Consider the following 19021-nt stretch of genomic DNA (forward strand, 5'->3'; position numbering starts at 1 on the left):
CCCCCCAAAAAAAGAAAGAAAGAAGAACGGGACCCGGCCAGCGCTCGATAGTGTACCGCCGGCGTGTCCCGACACTCCGTTTGTGGGAATTGTGCCACCAACGGAAGAAAGCCTGTCGGCAGGAATTGTGCCGCCGACAGCAGAAGCTGTGGGCTAGCCCTATGAGGAACAGGAATGGTTAGTCTTATTCCGCAAGGGAGGAGCCGTGCATAAATTTGTAAAAAGCGCACTAGGAAGTGTCGGAGGGAGGGAATCTTCACCTGTGCTGTGGATCCTGACTGGCCTCTGCAGGTGACTGCGGAGGTCGTGTCGGATAATGACTTATGCACAGTGGTGAATTCCTTCCCCATCGGCGAATTCTGGTTTGTGGAGTGGCCGACCCAGTCCCATTGTGCTTGAGAAAAGCACTGAAGATGGTCAGCCGGAAAAATGTAAGAGGACGAGTGCCTCATATTGAAAGGGCTTGTGGCCCTGAAAAAGAAAAGTGTAAGAGGCAAGTGCCTCAGTTCAAACACATAATGTAACATGAAATTGTAAAGTAAGAGGTTTATAGCCTCAATTTGTAAATTTGTGTAATTTATAAAAAAACAATGATTTAGAGAAGCAGAGTTCGGCGGGCGGCTTCTGTCCTCTCTCATTAATATCATCGTGGTCATCATTCATCCCATCTCATTAATGTGTTTGTCCAGTCCGCAGCTACTCATCTTTGCAACTGCCCTCGTGGCAAATTGAAATGAAATAAAGTAGCTTGCCTACCAACTACATGGTCTCGGGTTCAGTCCCACTGCGTGGCACCTTAGGCAAGTGTCTTCTACTATAGTCTCGAGCCGACCAAAGCTTTGTGAGTGGATCTGATAGACGGAAACTGGAAGAAGCCCGTCGTATATCTATATGTGTGTGTGTGTGTGTGTGTGTGTGTGTGTGTGTGTGTGTGTGTGTGTGTGTGTCTGTTTGTGCCTCCAGCATCGCTTGACAACCGGTGCTGGTGTGTTTACGTCTCCGTAACTTAGCGGTTCGGCAAAGACACCGATAGAATATGTACTAGGCTTACAAAGAATAAGCTCTGGGGTCGATTTGCTCGACTATAAAGGCGGTGCTCAAGCATGGCCGCAGTCAAATGATTGAAACAAGTAAAAGAGTAAAAGAGTAAAAGAGTTAATAAATAAATAATTAAATAAATAAAATAACCATCCTGAAATACAAGAATATCTGTTTTAACACACGATTTCACATCAGAAATTTTGCAAAACGAATTGATAAACGTGTATATATGTGTGTATATATATATATATATATATATATATATTGGGTTTTCAAATATTTTTTTAATATTGTTGTCCTTATTTATCATCAATAATTTTAAGAAATCAGAAATATATTCTCCATTGTTCACGACCTTTTGCCTCCGTTCCACTCGTTTGTCAATGCTTCGACGATAGAATTCATCGGATCTTGAATCGAAGAATTCATCAATTCATATTTTCAGATCCACGTTGTTGTTGAACGAAGTGTCTCTCAGACGCTGGAGTGCGACAGCAAAATGCGATAATTTGAACGTATTACATCAGAAGAATACGAATGGCTGCGATAGAACTTCCAAACCGAGTTCGTGGATAGCATTTTTGGTAAAATTAGTGGCGTGCAGGTGAGGTCTGTCGTGTTGAAGAAGCACGCTCGTCGATTCTTTCCGATGTTTTCCCTCAATGATACGGTACATTTGCTGAACGTAAAGCTCTACATTGATCGTGTGGTTGTTTACAAGAATTTCGTAGTGGCATAACCCTTCCCAGTCTCACCAAACGCAAATCATAGCTTGCATGGATGCAGCTCTGGCTTGACTCGAGATGCTGCTTGTTTATCGAGAGACATCCATTCTTTTCTTTGCTTCATATAGACGTAAAGACACCGTTTTTCATTGTCGGTGGTGATGTGATAAAGAAATCTCTGTTTCTCTCCCCGAGTAGCCAAGTTGGGCGAGCAAACTGATGGCGAGAGAAGAGCGCTAGAGTTTGTCTCAGAGTTTGTAGCCTTCATGCACTGAGGTTTTGGAACTTGTCTATTGAATGAGGGTGATGGTAGACGCTTTCATGAAACTATCTCATTTGCCGGGACAATGTCCATGTAGGTAAGCGCGGATCCTCGTGGTTGTGTTCGTTCAATCAATCTTCATTCAACTAAACAGGTTGGTCTGTGAGGTCGAATTTCCCCTCATTGGAGAGTGAAAACTATTTCTGTGCACTTTTTTTTCAGCAATAGTACTTTCCCTTTACACAGAACATATATCTCGAGCTACTTTGACAGCTTTGGAGCCTTGGTCAAAACCGAAAAGAAGAAAATATCCAAAATGCTTGGAGTTTTTGTTTGTTTGTTGTTTTTTTTATTTTTGCTTTTTTTGTCTTTTTTTCTACTTTCCAGTTCATCGTTATATGTCTTTAAAAAGACAAAATTTATTTAAATTTCTATAACCATAAACAAAAATTGAAGAAATATGGAACTGCAAAAAATGACTGAAAACACTACGATAAAAAATATTCTTTGTGTTAATTTGAATAACACTGGAAAGAGACGAACAAATTTATCCGAAGACTACATACATACATACAAAGACTGCCAGAACACGGTGAGACTGGAAATCTATAGGAATCTAGCAGAAAATTTACTGAAATGGTTCGTTAAACATTTCAGCCCTGCTGTCAAACGTTACTGTGAGAAGAATATTCCCAAAGTCAAATGATTCTACTTTTGGATGACGCTCCTGGCCATTCTTCAATTCTCGATTCACTCCAAACGTACGTACCTGATGAAATTGTTTTCATTTCACCAAACACAACTTCACAACTACAGCCTATGGATCAGGGACAAGTCATTTCTATTTGCAAGGTATGTTATCTAAGATCTTTTTAGTCAGATGATTATAGTGACTGATGATAAATATCAATCAGTCAAAAAATGCCGGATAAATTGCATTACGCAAGCAATAAAAAAAATATTTAAAATGCCTGGGAAGAAGTTAAACATACATGCTACATTGGTGTTTGGAATAAATTATGTCTTAATGTTGTTAAGGAAGGACATAGGATAGGGGAGAATTAATCTCAATCGGTAATAGCACTGTAGAAATGGCACAGGAATTAGGATTTGAAGAACTTGATGCAAGTGATATTCAAAATTTATTGCATACTGATAAAAAGACTTTTAATTATGAAGACTTTAAGGAGTTAACAGAACTGCAAGTGTCTAGTTTAGATAACGAAGAAAATATCCCCCACCCATTACTGCAACCGATTTTATCATTAACAAAGATATTATCTAAATTATCTAGTGAAATAACTCGTGCTTTAGAAAGACTTTCAGAAAACGATCTAAATTTTGAACGAAGCATATTTAAATGATCTAAAATGGTAACGTTGAATTGTTATAGAGAAAAATTAGAGGTTTGTAAGAAAAAGGCAAAGCAATCAAACCTATATAAAAGTTAAAAATCTAGCAGAACCAGTAGTACCATTTTATTATTTTTTTAAATTTTATGTTTTCTTTACCCGCTGCATAATTTAAAGAAGTGTGTAATTTTTTCTCTCGAATTACATACAATTTTGTTCAAAGAACTATTCCTGTATTATGTGTGTAAAGTTTTTGATTGAATTAAAGATAATTCTGTTCAAAAGTATTATTCTATATATGTAGGAGCATCGTAGACCTACTGTATTTTAATCCTTTTGTTACTATATATTTCTGTCGGAATAGAGTCTTAGAGTCTTAGATAAGTTTCGGCCGAAGTTGGCCCAGGCCATGTCTAATTTAATAGCACCACCTGGAAGAGATACACAGTCAGCCCTTGGGCACCATAGCCCATTCGAGTAGAGAGTTATTGTTTAAACTTTTTTCTGCCTTTCATAGTGACACCAAAGCCACCTTTTCCGAATAAGCAAACTACATTCTCCCAACACCGAATCACATTTAATGCATTTGCATTCACCTATTCACTTCCTTCTTGCATTGAAACACAAGATATGAGGTGACGAGTATACTCACCCCTTCATATCGTGAATCAAACTCTTTGTGTAAACTTTTCTCCACAAAGCTGCAAATTCTCTCCTCACCCACGTCATTATTTTTCCCTTCCTTCTTCTGCAGATACTGATTTCTAAAAGTTCAATGTGGCAGAGTCTGTAAAGGTCATTTTCGGCATTATTCTTCTTTCTCGCTATGAACTAACGAATTTTAAAAAAAAATTGTCCACAATACTTTACGGCAACTTAAACTTCAAATTATTAAGTAAAAATAACAAACACGAACTAATATACGATACAGCAAATATATAAATGAAAATAAAGATATTTCTTTTGATCGACATTTCCTTACAGAAATAGAATAAGAAACAAGCAGTGCAGTGCACAGGTTAAACAGTCCAGACTTAACGAAACTCAAGGAAAAGATTAAATTTTATAAGAAAAATATCATCTGAAGAAATTGGACTGAACTAAGCATGAGTGCACCAGTGAATATATACAATAATTTTAGTTTGTCCATTTCTATCATTCTATGTTCATTGTTCGGTGGTAATTCTTTTGACACAAAAGGTATTATGCTTGCTATATACAGGAGATTACATTGTGGTTGCTTTTTTTTTTTAGCATTCGCATTATTCAAGTTGAATATACACAAAAACACAATTTCGTTCAATTCTTTTCCTCAATTTTTCAACAAATTAAAAATTTATTATCAAGATGAGTTAAAACTAGAAATAAAATCCAGAGAACAATTGAATTTTCTTAGGGGATAGAACTGTTGTGCAAATGCAGATTACGTCAAGCAAACACAGAAAGAGTGCACAACATACTTACTTAGGTCTGTCCTGAGCCCGAGAACTCATAAGACCGGAGCTGAACCCGATCTCCATGGTCTATAAGTAAATGAGATTACAACACTCACACGTTAAATGGGACGCCAGTCCGTCGCAGGATCAACTTCCTAGCTATTGCTGGAACTCATTTACAGCTGAAATGAAGGATTTTTTGTTTGTTTTTTCTCGAGAACACAACGCAGTGACCGTCAAGGAATCGAAACCACAGTTTTACGATCATGAGTGTAACAACGTAACAGCTAAGCTGTGCGCTTCACTACACACAAAATATTTATTCTGTTAAAGATCTAAATAAAGTTTTAAAAACTTCAAGGACTGTACTGTATTTGTCATTCCAGTATAGCAAGTGATATCGATTTTTCACGAGACGACGAACGAATCACTAGTTGATCATTCGACCTTCTAGAAACAGTGACCAAATCTTCTTGAAATCATATTCTTCTGTCTTAGAAAAGCAAGACGTTGAATTATGTAGTCCAAACATAGTGGACAGAGTATCAGACTGGATCATGCTTTTCACAAATGCCTTTTTTATTTTTTTTATTTTGGTGCTCATGCACTCGTGTGCTGGTACAAACATCCTCTTGACCTTCTGATAATTAGATTAGCCCAGTGGAACGTTCAAGATGTGACAGATGAAGAGAGAGAGAGAGAGAGAGAGAGAGAGAGAGAGAGAGAGAGAGAGAGAGAGAGAGAGAGAGAGACTCTGTATTTGATTGTTACTTTAATTTGTCGATCATGAAACGAAAAATGGCGAAGCTTAGCATTCGTCACGTCACAACACTTGTGATATGCGGCCGTCTCCGATCAAGAGAGGAGTGGCCCGTTTCGAACGTGCGGACCCGATTCGGGAGCGATGATTCGAAGCGAGGATTCTTCGTAGGTTATACGAAGGCGAAACATGTCGCCCCCTCAAAATAAGTGTAGAGGAACATCGCATAGCTATGACACGAGGGGATATTGATAAATCGGGTATAGCTGATGATGTATAGGAAAATGGAGACCACCTCCCCCTGTGGAATGAAGTTAAAATAATAGACAGAGAACACCACTGGAAGATACGAAAACTAAAAGAAGCAGCACATATGCTAGGACACAACAACCTCCTAAGCAGACCGAGTGCAAATATGAATAGCATATGGGAACCGGTATTAAGGAAAGATAGAAAAATATTAGATTTATAAGCCCTAAAATTTCACTCCATAATTGCCCATATGGCGTAGTGATTAAGAGTGCGGGCTACTAACCCCAAGATTCCGAGTTCGATTCCAGGTAGTGACCTGAATAATAATAATAACATCGAAAAATACCTTAGGAATGAGGATCCAGGCTGGAGGACATCAGCCGAAACGTTGTGTTAATAACAAACAAGATGAGGGCAAATATCCGCCAAATGTAAATAATATGTGTGTATATATATGTGTGTGTGTGTGTGTGTGTGTGTATGTGTATACACACATATATATATAGAGAGAGAGAGAAACAGAGAGACAGACAGACAGATAGATAGATAGATAGATAGATAGATAGATAGATAGATATACATGAATATGAATACTGTATGTAGATATGTATGTGATGGCGAATGTATCCTTGAATCTCGCAGTGACTTAGTAGTTTGGCTGTTGCACTCATGATCGTAAGGTTTCGATTCCTGAACAGGGCGATGTGTTGAGTTCTTGAGCAAAATACATCATTTCACATTACTCCAGTTGACTCGGCGGGGATGGAATATATACACAACAGAATCCGGGAAAGCGACTTCTTGAACCTAACATTCAGGAAAAAGCTTTGATCCTACTTTTTCTTTATTTCGATATTGTATGCGTGTACGTATAGTATATAGATGTGTGAGAGTATGTTTTATATAGGTATATGTGTATATCTGTGTGTAGGTGTGTGCGCGCGTGTGTGTGTATAACTACAAATGATTGCTATGTTGTACATAGATATATGCGTTTGATTACAGGAATAATGTATACATATTTGACTGTGTCTCTGTATGTAGACATATATGTATGTGAGTGTGTGTGTGTGTGTGTGTGTGTACGTGTGTGTGTGTGTGTGCATCTATATATGCTTTTGCATGTATGTATGCGTGTGTGCATGTTAGTAAATATCTGATATGATGCACTTGGAAGTATGCATATGTTAATAGAAATAATGCTTGTATACCCGTCTGTGCCTCTGTAAGTAAATATGTAAGTATTATCTATGTATCTACGCATGTATATATGCGTTAGCATACATGCATACATGTGTGTGCGTGTGTGTGTGTGTGTGTGTGTGTGTGTGTGTGTGTGTGTGTGTGTGTGTGTGTGTGTGTGCGTGCGTGCGTATTGTTGTTGTTCTTGCTAACTATAATTCAATATTCACTAATGTCTTGATAAAACCACGCAGCAATACCAAACGAATATTGATAAATTATGTGGAAAGAGATTACATTAAAGATTTTCACTTTTGCTTTCTCCAAACATCACCCCACCCAATCACCCACCTATCCTCTCCCCTCCTCCTCCTCCTCTTCCTCCTCTCCATCTCCCTCTTTTTCTATCCCCCTTACTTTCTCATTAATAATTATATTTATGTTATATATGTTTTTAATTTTATCATTTAACTTTTATTCGCAATTTTTATTGTTTATTTACGTTTGCGCTCATTTCAGTAATTTCGGTATTTTTCCATATTTGTCCAGGTATATCTCATTTTTCTTATCTTTTTCTGCTTTTTCTTTCTTTGAGCAAATCATTCACTGAAAGTTTTAATAAATCGTTTTTAATATTATTTAATTCTGGCATATTTTATTTATATTTTAATTTATTTTATTTTAATTTTCTTATAGAAAGTTCCATTACGAAAATTTTTCCATTAATACGTCATTTCAATGGCGATTCTTTGTTTTTCGGTGGCAGTGTGTGAATGGCGGGGGTTGGAATTTGTTATATTTTTTTAATGGACAAAACAAAGCGCAAAGTGAATCAAAATTTCTTTCAGATTATTTTATCCCACCCCACCCCACCTCTCTCTATCTATCTTCTCTTTCTCTCCTCCCCCCTCTCTCTCCCTCTCCTTTTCTCTCTCTGCTATGTTTGCTGAGGTTTATTATATATTTTATAACATTTTTTTTATAATTACTATCGCCACTATTGTTTCCTTCATCGTTATCATCACCATCAATATGTATATGTGTGTGTGTTTGTGCGTTTGTGTGTGAGTGTGTATTCACATACATATATATACGTGTGTATGTATGTGCGTATGTATGAATGCTTGTAAACACGCACGTACGTATATACGTGTATATGTCCGTATGTATGTGTGTGCGTGCGTATAATATATATAATAAATATAATATATATATATGTATGTATATATGTATGTATGTATGTATGTATATGTATGTTTATGTATATCAGTATTAGTATAAAGGGAGAGAAGCAGAAGATTTCGATATTTAGAAGTAGTTGTCCATTTGTCTATAAATATTCTCCTTCTGACTGATTTTGCTATAAATATTTACATCTACAGAGCAGCTGACCTCTATGACTACGTCCAATCTTTCTTTTCTCTCCCAGTGAACTATATAGGGCCTTATCAATACTACTTGTGTTGTTATGTGCATATTCATTCAATAATAGGGGCTTTGTCTATATTTATGGCAAAGCATCTCCAACAAATGACAATTCATATTGTTTTAGTAACATCATTCCGTAATAGATGAGTATCTTGGTGACATTTTGGGTAGGCTACAGGCCACATGAGTAACATCTTCAAAAATGTGACATAATCGACACTTTCGGTTGCACATTGGGAATGAGAGAGCTTAATATAAAGTGTAGCTTCTCTTGAACTCACAGCTATTACACCACGTCGCATTTCGCAGCTATTCTCTGCTTCGGAATTGCAAAAGCATAACTTTCGAAACATGAAGTGATGTGACAGCCGCGATTACAAGAGAAGCCATACTTTGTGTTGATATTATAACCATCCTTAAAGCGTCGAGCTGGCAGAATCGTTAGCACGCCGGACCAAATGTTTAGCATGGTTTCATTTGTCTTTACGTTCTGTTTTCAAATTCCGCCGAGTTCGACTTTGCCTTTCATCCTTTCGAGTTCCATAAAATAAATACCAGTTAAGCATTGGGGTCGTTGAAACCGACTGACCCCTTCTTCCAAAAATTTCAGACCTTGTACCTATAGAAGAAAGAATATATTATCGTCATCTTTAAGGCGGCGGGCTGGCAGAATTGTTAACACGCCGGACAAAATGCTTAGCGACACTTCATCCGTCTTTAAGTTCTGTTTATCACTGTGGTCGATGTAATCAACTTGCCCACCTTCACCAGAACTTGCTAGCCTTGTGCCATAATTTGAAACCAATATTATCACCATGCCATGTTTAATTGAAGCATTCCTCTGGTTACAGGGAGCCTCTCTTGCAGGTCTTTGCTGAAGTATGCTATTTCTGCAATTCTGGGGTCATGAGTGTATGTATGTATGTATGTATGTATGTATGTATGTATATGTGTATGTGTGTGTATGTATGTATGTATGTATGTATGTATGTCATTATTCAGTCCATTTCAAGATTTTTTGGCAATTCCTTCATTGGAATTTCAACATCAACAACAAGGTATTTTTGTTTGTTTGCATGTATGTATGTATGTATGTATGTATGGATGGATGGATGGATGGACGGATGGATGTGCAGATTTGTATGTTTTATGTATGTATTCTCATGCATATAGTTGCATATCTAGACATGGTCATATATATTTAAATGATAAACTTCTGGAAAGTTTTACAGATTTTTACAGTTCCAGTTATAGATTGGATCTGAAGTCTTCGAATCAGCTTTCTCCTTTCTGGTTTTGAGAAGCCTAATATCCCAAGATTGGTATTTAGGCCGTGTATTACATATCCCAGGGCCCCAATAGTTACAGGAACAAACCTGAACTTGTAATCTGGATAGAACAACTGCAGATTTCTCAATAGTTCATCATAAGTGTTCTCTTTTTCACTGATCTTCAGCTTTATGTCAACATCCGCTGGGCAGCTAATTTCTACAACTGTGCCCAGTTTCTCTTCTCTATCCCAAATCATTATATCAGGTCTGTTGTGCTTACATTTTATTGAGGTCTTCACTGATAATATATTTGTGCATGTATGTATGTATATATGCATGCATGCATGCATGCATGTATGTATGTATGTATGTATGTATGTATGTATATTTGTATGCTACCTATTCGTATATATGGAGACCTGCTATGATTTTACAGTCGTATTGAATAGTAAAACTATGTTTTAATTTTATCTTTTATATTAGATCTCTTTTATATTTTCATATAATTTCTTTACAGTTCGTTTGAAAAATATATGCTTAAGCAAGTGACACACGTCAACAGAATTCACATCCTGAAGATAGGCTGAAATTCTTGAAACATTCATGCATTAATTTTATTGTTTCAAACAAACTGCAAGAGATTCATACAACAGTATGAAAAAGACAAAACTACAACACGGTACAAACCATATTTTCCGATGCTACTCTATCTCTTTCTCTTTCCCTTTCTCTTCCTCTATCATTTTTCCCCTTCTCGTTCTTCCTCTTTACTACTACGTATCTCGCTTTACCCCTCTCGTTATTCCTCTGTTACTACTACGTATCTCTTTTTTCCCCCTCGTACTTCCTCTCTTTCTCTTTTCCTCTCTTCCTCTACTTCCCCCCTTTGTTTCTCCCTCTACCACTCTCTCTCTCTCTTCCCCTTACACCGGCATGGTGACATGCTTCCGGTCAATAATTCTTTTCTTCCTTGGCTATCGCCGAGCAAACACGCGAACTATTTCGTCCCTACTTTCAAGTTCGTGCCTCACAGCGTTCATACACACATAATTTTTCTCGTCTGGCCGTAAAGCCTTTTCTGTTTGTTTTCCTGTCTTGTTTTTTGTCCGCCACTACATTCCTCCATGGCAAGATTTAATTTGTGTATACAAATTTAATTTGCGGTCCATGGGAAGAGCCGTTTTAACGATGCGTCCTGCCCAGCTCTTCGAAACGCCGGTGTTAAAACGGGGGTAGCTGATGAAGTACAATGTTCTCTATGTGGCTTGTGTGTTTTCTGTACTCTGATTATCATTATTTTCTTGTCTACGTTTTGTTTGCAATGTCCTGTACCCAGATATGCACCTATACATACAGGTGGATGTCGGTATGCACATACCTGTACGTATATATGCATATACTCATTTACTATTTGTTTATATATATATATATATATGGGAGAATGTACGAAAAAACAACAACAGACGAGGACAGGTGGTGTAAATAACAAAAGGATGTATTAGTATGACGTTCGGGAATACGGAAAGTCTTTGACGTTTCGAGCTACGCTCTTCAACAGAAAGAATACGGAGACAAGGAGAAAAACACGGAGAAAAAATATATATATATACATTCGTACGTACAAATGCATAGATAGATAGATAGATAGATAGATAGATAGATAGATAGATAGATAGATAGATAGATAGATAGATAGATAGATAGATTTTGCATATATATAATATACATGTGTGTCTACAAATATATTTGTGGTGGGGCGTGCGCGAGTACATGTATATATATGTGTGTGTGTGTGTGTGTGTGTGTGTGTGTGTGTGTGTGTATAAATATAGCAAGTTAGTAGGAAGAATATAATCCAGGCGCTTACCTAAGAAAGCACTCAAATGGACGACGACTATCTGAAAAACACAGAAAGAGAAAATCCTCCGTGGAAACGGAAACGGATATTTCAAATTGGCAGAAATTCCCTAAGCTTCACTTCTGTCATAAAATATCAATCAATAACAGAAACTAAAGATTGGCATTCATGATATTTTTGTTTCATGGTTAACAATTGTTTCAGCCAACAACATCACGGTGACTATTCACTCATTTTGTCTGCTAACAATGAACTAGTTACGCATGCTACATAGTGTATACTACTTGGTTGTCCGTCGAAACTGGGTACAAAAATAATACGCAAAATAATCAGCCGTCTCGCTTAAATAAGAAACGTTTTGCGTTAATCAGAATGGACGGCGTTAAAATTTAGAACGTTATCAAGCGTAATCAACTCATAAGTTGGTCGTCTAGACATACGACGTATTTTGGACATTATAAATTTGGCGAAACACATCTGATTTATTCCTCAAAAGAACAGAAAGACCAAGAGAGGAAGAATAATCGACTCCAGTCTTGAACTGAAACTTTATATATCGAATATCAATGGATAAAAGATAGAGTTGACATCAGCAGGAATTGGTTCTGTAATTGTTCACGACGGCCTCCGAAGACTATACTAGTTTTTGCATTGATTGATATATCGACGAAGATTTCATCACCTATTTGGTACAGTTTTTAGAACATTTGTTAGAAAGTTTGAAGTTTTTTCTGTTTAACAAAACACTAAAAGTAATTTCTTGCACATCTGCAGACCATTATATTAGGAATTAATCTGCAGATGCATTTAAGGAAGCACTTATCATAATAATAATAATAATAATAATAATAATAATAATAATAATAATAATTATTATTATTATTATTATTATTATTATTATTATTACCTCAATCCTTTATATATTAACCAAAATGAAGTAGATTGACAAAATTCTTTTTTGAACCTGTTGAAGACACAAAAGATGTCGAAATATCGTTCACTAGATGACAATGGCACTCTACTACTATTATTATTATTATTATTATTATTATTATTATTATTACCTCCGCCTTAGCGAAGGCGGAGGTAATGTTTCAGTTGTGTTTGTTTGTTTGTCCGTGGACAAGATATCTCAAGAACCGCTAGATGAATACGGATGAATACGGATTAAATTGTCCATGAAGACGCTTCTAGCTCCACCGCTCCTCATTTTGTTTCTGCCCGTTATTTTTTGCAGTCTGCTTGATCCATTTTGCTTGTTTTGAGGCAGTAGTTTCAGGTACTTCAACTATTTCAGGGTTAATGTCAAGTTCCCTTGCGAATTTGCAAGGTTCCTTTACAATAGAATGGGATTTTTTGCTGCTTTCGTGCTTGCTCATAAGTCGCAGCGTCCAATCCTCTGTACTAGATAAGTACCTGTTCACTGCTGTTGTGAAGGTCTTATAGCACAGTTCTACCTGCATCATTCCTCTTCCCCTATTACTCCTCGGTTGGTACAGACGATCAGCATCTGCTTCTGGGTGGGGCATATTCTTAGAAGTTAGTATTTTTCTTGTCTTCCTGTCCAGGCGTTGGAGCTCTGTAAGATTCCAGTTAATGATGCTTAAACTGATGTTATTATTATTATTATTATTATTATTATTATGTTGTTGTTGTTGTTGTTGTTTTTTCTTCTTTCTTCAAATTTTCTTCCTATTCTCGCCGAGTGTTTTCTGTACACCTAGGGAGGAGAAGTTCATTGTACGCATTCCCAGTTTACACACGCAAATTCACAGGTAAAATACGTATTTAAAAAATTAATAAATAAATAAATTCATGAATAGATGTTGTTTTCACAGCGATAATGCTCTTCTCAGTACATGAGTCGTTTCAGTTAACACGATTTATCATTACTATTTATTATTATTATTATTATTATTATTATTATTATTATTATTATTATTATTATTATTATTAGGCCGGGTAAAAAGCTTAACGGCATTTGGTCCGTCTTTACATTCAGAGTTCAAATGCCGTCGAGGTCGACTTTATTTTTCACCCTATCGAAATCGATAGAAGAAGTACCATTTGAGCGGTGGGAGCCGATAAAATAAGTACCAGTCGAGCACGGGGGTGGCTGTGATCGACTTATCCTCCAGCCCGAAATTGCTGGTCTTGTGTCAAAATTTTGAACCACTTTTTTTAAAGCTGTACTTATTTCGTAAGTGATTTACTTCTAAAATCATGCTTCGGAAATAAAAATTGCATCGTACTACAATCGTCGTCGTTATTAAGAAATCATATACAGAGTTACATTCACTTTCCATGTGTGAGTTTGTCTCTTTGAAAGGTGTTATATAAATGATTGAAGGCGTATGGCTCAGTAGTTAGAGCGTCGGGCTTACAATCATGAGGTAGTGCGTTTGATTCCCGGACCGGGCTGCCTGTTGTTTTCTTGAGCAAGACACTTTATTTCACATTGCTCCAATTCACTCAGTTGTAGAAATGAGTTGCGACGTCACTGGTGCCAAGCTGTATCGGCCCCTTTGCCTTTCCCTTGAATAACATCGGTGGCGTAGAGAGGGGAGGCTGGTATGCACGGGAGACTGCTGGTCTTCCATAAACAACCTCGCCTCGGAGGGGAACTTTCTAGGTGAAATCCTATGATCATTCATGACCGAGGAGGGTCTTTACCCTATATACTTGATTTGAATTGGTTGCTTCGACTTCGCTGAGTATTTGTATTGCATGTGGACGTATGTATGTTATATGTATAATAACTTGTAGCTATTTCATACTTGATGTTTATGGTTATTTTGAAGGCATACGTTAGGACTTTTCTGAATTAGTTTATTTTATGTCCCTCCAAGCGTGTTCCTGCAAAGCACATTTTGGGTTTTAACGGTATATAACATGAACACAAACACAGAATGGAAAATAATAGACTGCGCAGCCCTTTACATAAATTGCTACAAAACATGCTATCTAGCATTGCAGAGAAATACAGCATAATCACACAATGCATACACTTGCTAAACAGTAGAAATGAGATCTTATCACGCTGCTGACAACAAAACATGTAATTTTAATGCAAACTACTGGGTATGAATTCATTTTACATTGCTACATCTCACTAACCATGTTATAGCTGAAAAGAGAATAATTTTGAATAGGTCTTCAACATCGTTGATTAATATATATATATTTCAATATAAGATTCTCACTGCTGCGCTGATCTGGGGAACCAGTTTTAAGTTCCTCTTACCAAATAGTCAACGTTAGTAGATAATTCTCGGTTGTAAGAGTGACAAATGCATTTTATGAGAAGCAAGTCTGGATTATCTAATTTCATTAACGCGTAGAGAGAATTATTAACGCCACATAGGTTTGTAGCTCCGTCTGATGCGACCACAAAACAGTTTTTGATATTAATTCCCACATCACTTAGTAACTTTTTCATTTGATGTAACACTTCAGTAGCAGTTTTTGAAACACGAATTAACCCTAGAAGCTGTGATACAATTCTATTTTGGTGTTTATTGTATTGTCTAACGCACGCACACAGACACAAATAGATAGATAGATAGATGCTTTTCATAACCAATACCGCTTGACTTATCCAAAAGCAAGAATAAAATATAATAGTTTACGGTCTTAATTTATTCTTTCAGTGTGTGTGTTGGAGGAGGGGGAGTACAGACACGCACATACACACATACTCATAATACTCAAAAGAAATAAAATAGAGAATTAATAAAAGTTATAGTAGGACAGAAAAGAAGACTACACCACAGTTGTATTTAAATATGTATATTAAATGTTGTGTTTTACGAACAATAGCGTCGCTTTGCGATCGTCTAATCACTGGTTCACTGCATTTACGATGGCCAAAATGACAAGGAATCGTAAAACTCGGGCGGAACAAACACCACAGGAGAGTCTTTACCTCGAAAGTGACGGCTTCTCGGTTTTCTCGTGAATGTTTACATATTCGCCGATATATATATATATATATATGGTGGTAGTCGTGGTGGTGGTGGTGGTGGTGGTGGTAGTAGTAGTAGTAGTAGTAGTAGTACCGGGGAGTTCGATTTAATAGCTACAGAATATGGTAATGAGTAAAATCTAGTCTTTGAAAATCTAAAATGGACAAAGAGAACAATTTCTTTTATTTAACAGAAAACGAATGAAATAGCAGTGAACACAATGGCAGATCTGTTAACATTTCCAAGACATTTACTTACACGCACACACACACATACACACACACACACACACACACACACACACACACACACACATACACATATTTATACAAGTATATACACATATATATATATATATATATATGTGTGAGTGTGAGTGTGTGTGCGTATATATATGATAGATAGATGGATAGATAGATAGATGGACTGACTGACAGACAGATAGACAGACATATACACCAAAATATACGTATATGCACAAATGCGAGTGTGTTTGTATGTATGTATATATGTATGCGTGTGTGCGTGTGTGTATACATATACATTTACATACACGCACAATCATTTCCCCCATGCTTATGCATGTACATTCATATATACGCATAAGCAATTACACACACACACACATATACACACAACCACTCACGTGCACATTACAATTATAAAGACACAAACACAAACATGCATCCTCACACACCCACTCACATTTATATACATATATATATATATATATATATATATATATATATTTGTATGTATGTATGTATATTATTCTCTGCTTCTTTTTTTCTTCTCTATGTTTTATTTATAGTTTGTTCTCGTTAGTAAATCTGTGAAACATTTGTGTTGAGAGAAAAAGAAACCATTTTTCTAGCATAGATAATGCTGTTGCGTAATAATAACTGTAATTGTGGAAAGGTTGATTGCAAGCGAGTCTTCTTCGCCACTCCCACCATCATGTGTATATTCCTTGTATCACTATTGCCATGACCACCACCCACTATCGCTACCATCATCTTCACCATCTAGACATCTCCTCTGTTACTACCCGCGTCACTACCACCACCACTACTATTACCACTACTTCTACCACTACTATTACTGCTACAACTACTCCTACCACCACCACTACTACTACTAATACTACTAATATTATTGCTACAACTACTACTACCACCACTACCACCACCACTAATACTACTAATATTACTGCTTCTACAACTACTACATGGCTGTGTGGTTAGGAAGATCGCTTAGCAAGCATATGGCTTTGGGTTCAGTCCCTTCCCACTTTGTGGCACCGTGGGTGAGTGTCTTCTACTCCAGCTGACTAATGCCTTGGGAATGAATTTCGAGAGGGAAACTGTTTGGAAGCCCGTTGTATGTGCGTACGTATATATGTGTGTGTGTCTTTGTGCTGGCGTTTGTTCCTCAACCGTGACTTGGTAACCGGTGTTAGTGTGTCTACATCCCGTAATTCTTTTCCTCGGCAATAGAGACCGATAGAATAAGTACCAGACTTACAGAAAAAAAAATATTGGGGTCGATTTGTTTGACAAAATCTCTTCAAGGCAGTGCCCCAGCATGGCCGCAGTGCAAAGATTGAAGCAAGTAAAAGATGTAAAAAATAAACAAAACAAAAAACAAGCACTACCAGCGCTACCTTTGGGAGTCTCTATGCAGTCGCTCGAGCTGGTAGAAATAACACTCAAATTACACCTAACGAGGGGAAGTACATGAAATTTCACCATCACCACCGCCACCGCCACAGGCATCACAACTGCACCACCACCACCACTGCCATCGCCGCCACTGCCGCCACCGCCACCACCGCCACAAAAATCACAATTGCACCACCACCACTACCGATCAGCAACAATGAATTTAACCGTCACAACCACCATTAAAAGTACAACACACACACCCGTTTTAACAAACAGGAACAGGTGGCGAATTGGTGAGCTACGGAAAGACTGCCATGAGTTCAAATCCAACCGAAGTCAGCTTTGCTTTTCTCCTGTTATCTATAAAACAAAATACCAACCCAGAGTGGCTGATTGGTAAAGTGTTAGATAAGATGGTTTGCAGTATTTGTTCTGGATCATTGCATTCTGAGTTCAAATCCTACAGAAGTCAACTTTACTTTTTATCCTTTCCAGTCGATTATTCTTTTCTACTCTAGGCACAAGGTCTGAAATTTTGGGGGAGGGGGGAGCCACTCGATTAGATCGACTCCAGTACTTAATTTATCGACTCCGAAAGGATGAAAGGCAAATTCGACCCCGGCGGAATTTGAACTCAGAACGCAAAGGACGAAATACCGCTAAGTATTTTGCCCGGTGTGCTAACGTTTCTTATTTCTTTATTGCCCACAAGGGGCTAAACATAGAGAGAACAAACAAGGACAGATGAAGGGATTAAGTCGATTACATCGACCCCAATGCGTTACTGGTACTTAATTTATCGACCCAGAAAGGATGAAAAGCAAAGACGACCTCGGCGGAATTTGGACTCAGAACGTAACGGTAGATGAAATAACGCTAAGCATTTCGCCCGGCGCGCTAACGTTTCTGCCAGCTCACCGCATTCCTTTCCAATCGATTATCGAGATCGTTAAGGTGGCGAGCTGGTGGGATCGTTACGTTCTGAGTTCAAATTCCACCGAAGTCGACTTTGCCTTTTATCCTTTCGGGGTCGATAAATTAAGTACCAGTTACGCATTGGGGTCGATGTAATTGACTTATCCCCCACCTCGAAAATGCTGTTTTTTTTGCCAAAATTTTAAACAAATTTTCAACTCAAAAAAGCTACCCTTGCGCAGAAGGGTATGCTTTGATGGGTAGAAAAGAACGCGTCGGATATTGTATCTTAGATTCTTGGGATTTAGAAAATACGAGTTGGTCACGGTTGGTATGCCTTTGATTAAAGGTCTGTTCAATCAGGGACATTCCTGGGACTACACAGCAGCAAAAACAACAGCAACAGCGAAATTGTGGTTGCAAAAAGCTCACCCACCACTAACAACAGCGAAAATAACATCTCGAACGCAGTCAACACCCCACCATCATCATCATCACCATTATCATCATCATTAACAGCAACAGCAGTGAAAATACCATCGCAAAGAGCACCACTACCGTCATTACTACTATTACTACCTCTACAATCAGTACCCCCAACTAACAAAATCACCACCACCATCACTGGCATCCTTATGACCCCTACTACCATCAGGATTGACATCATCATCATCATCAACACCACTACCGTTATCACCATCACCATCACCCGACAACCATCATCACCGCCATCATCATCACCACCACCACCACTACCATCATCATCATCACCACTATCACCACCACCACCATCATCCACATCCCGATCATAATCACCACCATCATCACCACCACCACTACCATCACCACCACTACCACCACCACCACCACCACTACTACTACAACCACTACCACCATCGCTAACATCAGC

At 37.7% G+C, this 19021-nt stretch overlaps 1 long non-coding RNA gene across 1 annotated transcript in view; it reads left to right on the forward strand.

The window, feature by feature from the left end:
- The window catches only part of LOC149134786 (uncharacterized), a 29703-nt gene extending 24535 nt beyond the window's left edge, over nt 1–5168 (forward strand). The window contains exons 2-3 of the long non-coding RNA XR_016242465.1: nt 2416–2880; nt 4365–5168. This is a non-coding gene — a long non-coding RNA (uncharacterized LOC149134786). The remainder of the gene's footprint in view (nt 1–2415; nt 2881–4364) is intronic.
- The last annotated feature ends 13853 nt before the right edge of the window (nt 5169–19021 follow it).

Source organism: Octopus bimaculoides, chromosome 7 (assembly GCF_046866305.1).
Source record: "Octopus bimaculoides isolate indiv1 chromosome 7, ASM4686630v1, whole genome shotgun sequence".
Classification (NCBI taxonomy): domain Eukaryota; kingdom Metazoa; phylum Mollusca; class Cephalopoda; order Octopoda; family Octopodidae; genus Octopus; species Octopus bimaculoides.